The sequence below is a fragment of the Strix uralensis genome, chromosome Z (assembly GCF_047716275.1).
Source record: "Strix uralensis isolate ZFMK-TIS-50842 chromosome Z, bStrUra1, whole genome shotgun sequence".
NCBI classification, from domain to species: domain Eukaryota; kingdom Metazoa; phylum Chordata; class Aves; order Strigiformes; family Strigidae; genus Strix; species Strix uralensis.
Window position 1 is genome coordinate 20,091,496 of NC_134012.1, and position 11,978 is coordinate 20,103,473.

The window sequence follows — 11,978 nt, forward strand, 5'->3', positions numbered from 1 at the left end:
GTCAGATATGCAGGAGTCAGATATGCAGGTAATATAGTGGGGCTTTTTTTGGTCTTTATTTTGAAAATATATTCTGAAATAACTCTGGAAACTGAACTTTTATCTTCAGAAGAGGTTTAGCAATAAGCATGTCTCAACATTCTTTGAAATGTCATCTCAGAGTGGAAGCATGTAACTTGGTCACAGTCATGCATTTCTAGGTGGTGGGTGGTGTTTCTCCAGCATCCAGTGGATGCTGGTGTTTGACACCTAGCCATTGGAAAATCATGCTAGGCCACATGCTAAGCCATCAAAACCACTTCACAGACAGTACCAAAGGAGTAGATGAGAGCAAACGGAACGCTCCTGGTCTTTTTGCTGAGTCCTGAAGCTCAGTAGGACTCCACCTGCTTCACCAGAGACTGGAAATCTCTGCACATCAAATTACAGTTCAGAGAACCTGGCAGCAGCCTCCTGCACTGTAAAGGGGATGTCAAATGAAACCACTGTGTTTCTTCTAAATGACCTTCTTGCCATAGACATTTCAAGCACATGAGAGCTGCTAAAGTGCAACTGCACTTTATATAATGACATCAGTGTATGCCAAGCATTTGGCTCACATCTGAACTTCTGTGGCAGAGCTGCTAGTTCTCTGCTGTCATTTGTTCTGCTGTGTATAAGCTCCCACGGCATCAGCACAGTAATTATAAACATACATTTAAATAACTGATAGTGGCAATGTTACTGAACATACCTTTGACCAGATAAGTATCTTGACTTCTGTGTATTCAGAAAAGGCACTACAATTAAAAAGTGTCTGCTTATTGTAAGGGAATTTGAACAGCTAGGAAACATGTGAGTCCTGGAAGTGCTCTGGGGCTTGCTAGCAAAAAAGAATCCAAAAGAACGTGTTTTTGTTCTTCCCTAGGTGAAAAGCATGCTGCAACCAACAGGTCAAAACATACTGTTTCCTGCTTCTTTAGCTGTGTTGCAGCACAAAAGAGACCACTCAAATTCCCCCAGCCTTGAAACAAGCTCTTGAGTGTCAGGTACTGACTGTGTGGTGGGTTGACCCTGGCTGGATGCAAGGTGCCCACCAAATCTGCTCTATCTCTCATCTCCTCAGCTGGACAGGGGAGAGAAAATAACAAAAACCTGGTGCGTTGAGGTAAGGACAGGGAGAGATCACTCACCAGTTACCATCACGGGCAAAACAGACTCAACTTAGGGAAAATTCATTTATTACCAATCAAATCAGAGTAGGATAATGATGAAATAAAACTAAATCTTAAAAACACTGCCCCTCCCACCCCTCCCTTCTTCCGAGCTCAACTTCACTCCTGATTTTTCTCTTCCTACTCCCTCTCAGCAACACAGAGGGATAGGGAATGGGAGGTGCAATCAGTTTGTCACCCATTGTCTCTGCTGCTCTTTCCTCCTCAGGGGGAGGACTCCTCACACTCTTCCCCTGCTCCAGCATGGGGTCCCTCCCACAGGAGACAGTCCTCCATCAACTTCTCCAAGGTGGGTCCTTCCCACAGGCTGCAGTTCTTCATGAACTGCCCCAGCGTGGGTCCCTTCCCCAGGGTGCAGTCCCTCAGGAACAGACTGCTCCAGCCTGGGTCCCCCACGGGGTCACAAGTCCTGCCAGCAAACCTGCTCCAGCGTGGGCTCCTCTCTCCATGGGGCCACAGGTCCTGCCAGGAGCCTGCTCCAGCACGGGCTTCCCACGGGGTCACAGCCTCCTTCGGGCACATCCCCCAGCTCCGGGCTGGGCTCCTCCCCGGGCTGCAGGTGGAGATCTGCTCCACCATGGACCTCCATGGGTGCAGGGCACAGCTGCCTCACCATGGGCTGCACCACGGGCTGTGGGGGACTCTCTGCTCCTGGAGCACCTCCTCCCCCTCCTTCTGCACTGACCTTGGTGTCTGCAGAGCTGTTGCTCTCACATATTCTCGCTCCTCTCTCCCAGCTGCAGTTGCACAGTAACTTTTTCCTCTTCTTATATATGTTATCACAGAGGTGCTACCACCACTGCTGATGGGCTTGGCCTTGGCCAGCCTGGAGCCAGCTGGCATTGACCCCACTGGACACAGGAGGAAGCTTCTAGCAGCTTCTCACAGAAACCACTGCTACCCTGCTACCAAAACCTTGCCAGGCAAACCCAGTACAAACTGCCATGAAGAGCTGTCACTTACCCATTCCCCTTATATATCTCCTAGCAGTAGAACTGCTTTGAACTCATTAGTGAGAGGCAAATTATTTGCAAAGACTGTTAACTCCTGCTACAGATTCTGATCTCAAATATTTATTTTAATAAGAGATAAGCTTGTTCCTTGCCACTTTTGTTACATTTTCTGATAGAACACAGTAAACATATGAAAAGGTGTCTTTCACAAGTATTTGGATAGCATGATGATTGCAGATTTAGCCTTGCAGTGTGTTAAGTTTCTTGTAAAGTCCATATTAGAACAGGGCAAAAAACATGGGGCAATTCTCCTGTCCTGCTTCAGTAGCCATGATGACTGATGGATTACTTACATCTGTCTGTGAAGAGGAAAATAACTTTCAAGGTCTCTAATTTATTTTATTTTTTTTTTTTTAGAAAGCAGAATTTCGGTCTTACATGCTGACCGATACTGAATAACAAATGGCAATGACAGCCTTCTAATCCTTGCTTCCAACATCAGTTTACTGCCTCTGCCATTAATAAATTCTGAAAAAAAATGAACCAGTAGTGGGGAAAAAAATGTGTTGCCTTTTCCTCATCAAATTCAATGCTCCTTTTAATATTTTTAGGTGTTATGACAATACAAATTACTCCTTGTTCATTCATTACTTCTCTGGAATGAGTTTATTCATCCTCACCTAAAGTTTAATTTCTCATGCTCTAGTATCTCATATTTCTATTACTCATATCTGCTCAGGATAACAGCTACTTTGCCCTGCATTTTGGAAAGAAACTATTATTAACCTCATCAATGAGGGTGTACAGGGCTTACACTTTGTTTGAAAACTTCACAGATTTATTGGACAAATTCCTGTGAAGTTACATGTTGCAGAAATAATAAATTCTTGTCACAAACTGGCAAAGGCAACTGCTTTTAGATGCTTATTTCTAAGCCACCAATTTTACTGCTCCCTGCCTGCACTACTATTTTTAGATATTAATCCACACAACTTAGGCAAAACTCCCTCTTGAAGTTCCACTGTTCTGCCAAAGCAGAAAGAATGAAGAGATGGCCTCTTTTTGAGTCGTGTTTCTCTTTGCTTGTGAAGAAGAAACAGAATACTATATGCTCTTTGTTGTTTCTATCTATCTGAATATTTTCTTGTATTTCCTGAATATAAGCATTTGTTATACTGGATGTGGTACCTCTCTGCTATAATCAGTCCTTAGAAATTCAGAACTTTGTCTGAAACTGCTGATTATTTTCTGCATCATCTAAAAGTACAACTGCTTTTTGCAATAAGTCAATGACACATGAGGTGACAGTAGGCTATCCCCCTTGCATCAAGTCACACAGCAGAGTACCTTTAAAATTCCTAGTAGGATTTTAATCCCAAGTGGAAAATTAATAGCATGTTACAAGAAAAATGGACAAGAAAGTGAGGATAAGATTCTTCAGTGACAAGACAAGAAAAATTGAAAGCAGACCATAGAATAGTTTGTGTTCTTTAGACCTTTTAAACATTGATATGAGTAAATGTATATAGACAAGAAATACTTTAGATTGATAACATCAACAGGGAGGAGATAACTGTAGGGGTTAGGGGGTGAATGCCCAAAATGAAGCTTCTGAATTCTCAAGCACAGATCTGCTATTTGCTAGCTACAACCTGTACAGGCTTGTTGTAAAATGTAGTAACACCTGGACTAAACAGAAGTGATATACACCAAATCCTCCAATAAATAAAAAGAGTCATGCCATAATATGAGACAAAACATAATATGAGACAAAACATAATATGAGAGGCAGATCACATGTTTCTACAGACATATTTAGATGGAGAAAAGCAGGTTTGTAAAATTGTAGAAGTCCCTGGAAATGGGGGAAGTTCCTTGGAAATGCACCTAAAAAAGACCAGGGATGCTTGGGGACTTGGCCACTGACACCCAAGATCAGTAACTGCAAGCACCAGAAAAGCACAAAATCAACACTTTCTACCCAACTCTCCAGGACCAGCTGCAACCTCCCCAATGAGAAGGAACTCAAGACTGAGTGAATGTCACTTTGAGAATGAGTGTGAGAGTGTGTGTGTGAAATTATCAAGAAGCATAACAGTGCCAACACTACCAGTTCTTAAAGCCCCAGTATCCAAACACACTATGTTTTCTGTGTCATGCTCATCACAGTAAGACGTGAAAATAAAATAGAAAAAAAATGTCTAATAAAAATGCATTACTAGGTTATGTAGACAGAAGCTTCTGTAAGACATAAACCTACCATAAACCACTGCAAATTTAGCCAGTCAAACCACCAAAACAAATATTTGATGAATCACAACACACTTTTTTCAGTATTACTCAGAAAGACTCTCTGTATTTGAACATACCAAACAAGATAATCAAGCTTGAAAGATAAGGACAGAAAAAATAAATATTGAAGTCAAGACACAATGCCACAGATGTGAAGTGTTACCAAGTTTTGTATGCAAAACTTCAGAGCAGGATCACATGAAGGAGGTGTAGAAAGACACCAAATCTTTTCTCCAGTGAAAATAATGATTCTCATTATGAGGCAGTGTTGAACTGTGCCCACATTGTTGTTCTAAGATAAAGCTGTTGTTGACAGGTGCAGTAAATAATATCCTGCACTGCCTCAAGGCTAGGTTCTCCTCTCCTGGAAATCTAAAGGAAACCTTTGTCATTGACCCCAGTGGAATTAAAACCAAACGCAGAGAAAGCAAAAAGACACAGCAAAATAAGGACATCTTCAACACAGACCTCACTGATACTCAAGGTTTGCTTGTGTAACATGCCAGTGTTTGGCTTAACTGTAAGAGATGAATGAGTATCTGTAATCATTTGTATTTCTAAACTGACAACATATACTGATCAAAATTCTTTACATGTAGCTCAGACGACTTGCTAAATGCATTTGAAATGACTGCTAGCCAGCTGTGTGTTGCTGGAAGAAACCTAGCCACCTTCAACAGTCCTAAAATCTATGCAGCCAGCAGTCACTTCATCATGTAGTTACATACTTGGCGTGCACCTACCCATACTGAAAGGCACACTCTTATATGTGGCTCCTTCCAGCTGATGATAAAGTGCTGAGCTGTATCCGGATTTTAAGTACCTTCCCATATGGAAACAACATGAGACTTGGCAACTCCTGTGATCCTACGAAACAATCATTTTTCTTCGCTGCCTGGTGCAATTGTTTGTAGGACAGGCTCCTGAGTCACATACAACTCTGGGAAGTTCAAGTGCAGTATTTGTGCTGGAGCTACAGCCAGTGATGGCAGCAAGGTGACAGGAGAACAGGGTTACTGGATAATCAAGTGTCTAACTACAACAGCAAGCAAGCTGGCAGAGAATGCCAAAGGTGACAATTCTTCACTGCCTTGCTGTCTAGCTGAATATCCAGCTATCCTTCAATGAAGAACTACTGCCATTTTCTACTTGCAGATTATTCCCAGGGCCTCTGCTTGGAGGTAGGTGCTGTGTGTTGAGGCTCTGGGAAGACTTGGATATGCACTTCTAGTCTGGCTAAGTGGGGTGGAATATATTTCTTTGGCCTTGGAGCTGTAGGAAAATAGCTGTAGTAATTTTGTTTAGCTTAAGAAGAGGAACAAAGAAGTTTATGCACCTAAGAATTCGTAAGAATGCTCTGCATAAAATCCAGCTGACGTGTCTTCCATCACACACAGATGGAAAAGGAGCAGAGAGGTAAACATGCTGCTCTAACAACACATGAATTTGGGGTATCACATTATTCATGTTGGAAGAAAAAAATCAGATTCTTTAACACCTGTAAATGCATTAATAATGGCAAAAGAACTGTATTGCAGGGATTCAAATGAGCTGGCTGTGAGCCAACAAAGCCAACTAGCTTGGTAGACTAGCTAAACATTCATAGCCCCATAAACTTGTCATCACCCTTCAGCTGGTGCCATTTCACACACAGAACACACCAGTGTCACTCAGACTCTTTTCAGGTATTTTAACTGAATGACTACAAGTTCAAAACACCATCAGAGTGCCAAAAAGACATTATTTAGCTTGTGGGAATTGCTCTCTAACCCTTTTGAACAAGAAGTTCTGGTTACAGTGTGTCTTCCTCTAGAATTAGGAGCTCTTAAAGCAGTGACAGCCAACCTGACTTGGCCATGGAGTATGGGTAACAGTAAAGTTATCCCCAATTAGATAACACAGAATGCTATGTCACGCACCTAGAAGAGTGGAGACATCAGCACCGTAAGTATGTGTGGAAGTGTTTTCCACCTGGAAATCAAAGTGACAGTGTGTTTTATCCAAAGTATTTAACTGTCCTGGTTCTACAGTTCCATGCTTTGGTTTTTACTCTTATAATGGCTTGTACATTTATATTTAAATGTATGGCATGTTACAAATATGCAAGCAGAGAGAACTGAATTTGTGTCTTCCAGCTCCTCATCCTTTCCTTTCAGCCACAAAACCACCTTTCTATGGTTAATTGCCTGCTTGGATTTCTGGTAGCTTGAGTATGAGAGTGATTGTTGGGATGCCTGTGAGGCTCCTCTTATTTTTCAAACAGCCAGGTAACAAGAGGGGCATCAGTTAGTGGTGAATGTGAGTGGGACACCCAAAATTGTCTCAGGGGCACTGATAATGCTAAAGATGACTATCATATGGATTAAACAGTAATCAGGCAATTAAGAGAGACTTCGGAAAAAAAGAAGTCAGCCTGAAAAGCAGTATAAAAGCAGCAGAAACTTCTGCAGCAGCGGGGAAGCAGGGAAGAATGCAGCGGAGCCAGGGCAGCCCCAGGACACCCATAGAGGTGCTGGTGCTGGTGCTGGTGCTGGGGCAGACAGAGCATCCTTGCTGCAGGGCACCTGCACCCCATCGCTGTGAAGGGCACAGAGGAGGGAACCCCTGTTGGCATGTGCCTATGGGACCTTGCAGGGGGCTTCCTCAGTGGCATGTGGCTCTGGGTGGCAGTTGTGGCACAGGTGTAGGTACAGCTGGAGCACCTTGTCACACACAGCAGCACTGGGGAGAAGGGACATCATCTTGTGACCTACAAACCCCATCATCCATTTGACTGTGGGGGCAGCATATATGCCTGTCATTACAACTTTTGGGGATTATAGATGGGCATATAAAAGTTTGTAAGTGGCTATTAGTGTTTTGCAAACATTTACTATCAGTTCATCTATTATATTGCTGGCATTGATCCTGAATGCATAGTTCACTGATTGCCAATTAATTTCATGTCACTAAATATGGTGGAACACTCAGATCCTAATTTGACAATGGGGATTTGAACATTTCTACAGTTCTAGAGCTGTGGATAATTACAAAACAAGTCCAGCAACCTATGCTTAAGGGAGCATTGTGAAATACTTGAAACATGAAAATTATTCTTGTAGTAAAGATGAGACTTGTGTTAGTAGTTTTCACAACTTTTATGTAGACTTCTGCCTTCTGCCACGTTCCCAAGCCCTCCAAAGCCCCTGTAGTTCCTCGCTGTAATCCTTCTTTGTAATGATGAACATGGAACCTAAACCAGATTTTCATGGCTGAACGGGTTGGTGAAAAATCTGTCAAGAGCAGTTGTGATGTAGCTGATCCTGCCTCTTACCTGCAGCCTTATTTGCTATGTTCCAAGGGTTCATTATTTCATGAGTGCAGTTATCTTCCATGAGGCACGTATCATGCTACCAAAGGTTGTCACACCAGCTTTATACATTGCTTTAACGTGTTGTGGTAATAAGAATATATAGATGTAGCCAAGGTAACAAGTGAAAAGCAAATGGCTTCTTACTGGAAAAACACTGAAAAGCAGATGCATAACAGTCAGTGATTCAATCAAACTGACTGACTACAAAAAATCACATATGGAGAATTCAGCAGGAAGACTTATGATGTCTGCTTTTGGTGACAGTTGCAACCTTGTCTGACCTCTGAAAAAATTTTAGCACTAGGTCTTAAATTGGACAATACCAGGAGGAACCACTGGCTGCTTTTGAGTTTGGGTCTGACCTTGGATGACTCCTGAGGAAACTTGCTTGTCCCCAGTGAGCTTTAGTTCACATGCAGTCTTATGGAAACTGCTTCTCCTTATGGAGCAATGTCCTCTGGTGACACTAAGTAGACATGGTAAGGCTGGACCAAAACAGCAGTGATACCAGAATAAGCCTGCTGCTTTCCCTTCATGCAGCCCTTGACTTCAGAAAGCCCCAACCTTTTCCCCTGGACAAGCTTGCACCAAACCTATGAGCACTGACCTTCAGAAACTACATGAAAAAACTTTTTACCCATCTTGGGCTTGTTACCCACCTCCTAACCAGCTTCTGCTGACTCTCTAGCAAGTCTCTGACCCAGTCCAAAGCTAAAATAGAAACTGGATGTTGCCATGTTACTTAAGAGTGTACATTAAAGCATATTGAGAGAACATGACAGTAATTTTATAGGAAGTTGCATACTTCCTTCAGAAACAATAAGCACTCCCTACATCTAGCATGGTATAGTAACACTTCTGACAGCAACGAGGCAGATGCCTTTAAAATTGGTGATCTTTTTTCAAGATGAAATTAGATTGGAAATAATGAAGTAGAAAATCAATGGTTTTTTAAAGTCTGTACTTTAATATTCTGTTAAAAGTGGAAGAAGAAAGATCTTCAAGTTCAGAAATACAGTGTCTTAAAAGTTTTTATGTCAGGGCTCATGAAAATGCTGTGTATCCATAAAAACAGCTGGACATGGTACTGCAAAATATGTGATGTTGTTGATTCAAAACTTGACAAAAATAAAGTCGCCATTTTCAGTCTCAGTATGAAAAGCTTTGAACTTAAAAAAAAAAAAGCAAAAGGATTATAAATTGTCTTTGCTTGCTTTCCTCATGCCCCTCCTCCAATGAATAAAAGTTCTAGCATGTGAACAAACAGTAGGGTACAGAAGTATCCAGTAAACATCACACTTCCTGACTAATCCCGTTCAGCCATGCCTGACTGCAAAAGGAATGCAATTCCTTAGCACAGTCTGCTCGGTGATGGCAGGTACCTGATCTGTTTTGCTACCCAAAGTCCAAGAGTGCCCTTCATGGCAGCTTGAAGGTCCATGAGAGGACTTTACACACCTCTGCCCATTCGTAGATAAAGGCTAATGCACTCATACAGATTTTAAAACATTTCCCAAATCTGCTGTCTTAACAGAATAGTACTGGGCCATTTTCATAAGCCTTGGAGGAAAGGACAAGATTTCCTCCGCTTGAAACTCCTTTAAGATGTCTTGATTGCCAGCAGCAGGCATGGCCATGGCACAATGCAGGGGCTATCTACAGCTTTTAAAAACAGCATGTTGCCACAGATTTTCATCAATATAGCTGAGTCTTTCGCAATAAGAGAAGTAAAACTCAACAGAAGTGAAACTGAGGAAGAAGTGGTTTATGTAATGGTCCTAACAAGAAGTGCTGCTATAGTTTCTCCTGCCTTTTTCATTTGTGACATGCACTGAAAAAAGCTTTTTGTTGAAGCTGGTTTTCCAGTATCTTTCAGCGTTGAAAACTTTCCAACATATACATCTATTTTAAAATATGGTCTTGGGTTATGACCAATTTTGGTTTACTGTTATAAAGCTTAACATGACATGATGGTACATGCTTGCTTCTGTATAACATTATTCCCAAAGTTAGGTTTACTTGCATACCTACCCAAACAAAAGAGAAATTCATTTTCAGATGAGTCTGATTTGTTGTACAGCCAGGTTGTGTGATTACACAAACATTAATACAAGCAGAAAAAGGAAAGTGGGAACACTCACCTGGGGTTAAGAGACACCAGACCAGATCAGCTGTTTTCAACATCCGTGTGAATTTAGATTTGACTTAAGTCAGCTGTGTAACTGCACCAGAACAATGCCTTTGAGTCTTAGGAAGATATCAGACAAATACATCTAGCGTAGTCACTGGGATTATGGAAACTAGCCTTAGCTAAACTCTTACTGCTATGAGAAACTTAGTTTTAAAAAGCACATCTGAAAGATATACAAATCACAGGACACTATCTGTTATTTATTCAAAGTGACATGTCTATCTCCACACCCCAGCTAAGCCCTACATGAATTATCATATGTTTGTTTTCACGTCATTTATTATCTTATCAAGACAGTATCCTTCTTCAGTAGCATTAGAATAAAACAACAAAGCTGGGTATACCTCAGTGGTGGATTTCCCTTGAGTTTTGTCATTTATTTATTTCTAATTGATGCTGCAGCAATGGTGTTCGTTCCATATTCCTACCCTTTTGCCAAGTCAGAACTACTCTGGTGCTTATTATAGCAGATCCTGTCTTGCTGTGTTTGGAAAACAACTCTGGAATCAACGAAAAACCTCAGAGCTCACATGACAACTGCTTCATCATAAACAAAACAGTATTACCTTTACAATTTTTTATTATAAGTATTTCTAATCAATGCTAGGCATCTTTAAAGGCACTAAATTTGGGGTTCCATTTTTTAAATTTGTGGCAGCTTAAGAGGAACTGACAGTGTGATTTCAGCAGCCAAGCAAGAGTTAACTATCTTTACTGCCTAAATCCAGTCTGTCTTCCAACTTGTACAAAGCTGAACTGCTGTTGTGTAAAACCTAGGGGCATCGGTCCAGACAGATGAAGCCGTGTTCCCCAAGCTCTACAGCAGCTACTGTCTGAAAGCTCTTTAGCCATGTATATTCTGCCCCCCACTATCCATTTACATAGATCTTCCGTTGTAATTTTACCATTGTCAGATGAGCTTGAAGAGATATACTACTTTTCTTTAAGACATCAAATCACCTTTTCCATGTGTAAAAGGATCATGAAAAAAGTCACGCGAGTCCTCTTAGGATAATACCTCAGTGCTCAAAAATTCTGGATCCTTAACTTCCATTTACAAATTGTTAATGTCCACTGAGTGGCTCTAGAATTGCAGGCTGCTTTCTGTCACAGTAATTGATGGGTCGCTACACTGCCATGTTTGTGCATTTAGTGATCTGTGAAGTATTAACATGACAAAGACAGCAGCCTGGAATAGCACCACTCAGATACAAACAACTGCTTGGGTGCAGCCAGAATCCATATTAGAAGTTGTGTGGAATTAATTTATATTCACAGGTCAAGCTCAAATTTGCATGGGCCCTAGCACTCACTAAAGCCAGTGTTTCTAAGATCAAGTTAAAACTAGTAACAAGAGACTCCATAAATATGACCGTGCAAGTATACTTCACTGGTTTTAACACAGATGTGAAACTACAGCCTTAAACCATCAACCAGAGATACTGCGGAAAGCCCCACCTTTCCCCTCTTGGAGGAATGAATAGCTGGGGATAGAAGAGTGCAAGCTTTGTTTTTAAGAGCTAATTCTGGCTTTATGTTGCTTGTATGTACATAAAGCATAACCTTAGCACCAATTTCTGCACCACCACCAAGCACTCCTACTTCTTGCAACCTCAATCAACCTTTCCCATTTGATCTCATTTACCCTGTGTATTAATTTTGCAGCAATCTGATCTGGCTGGAAAACATTAAGTCTATTACTGTCAAATTAGCTCTCTTCAAGATCAGATTTTTGCAGTGGTGCAAACTTGTATTGGCCTGAGTGCATGCATAGTTTCAGTGCAGCAGGGTTGCTAGGTAATACCTTGTGTTTCCATTGCCATTCTTCACCAGGCTGAGCAGCTGAATTCCACTACATTTTGTTTCATCCTTTTCCCTGTTTGCCTATGTACTCCCTTATTTTAAAGCATGACATCAGTTATGGTGATGATTCAGGATGCCATACTAAAAACATAAATAAATAAAATTGAAATGTG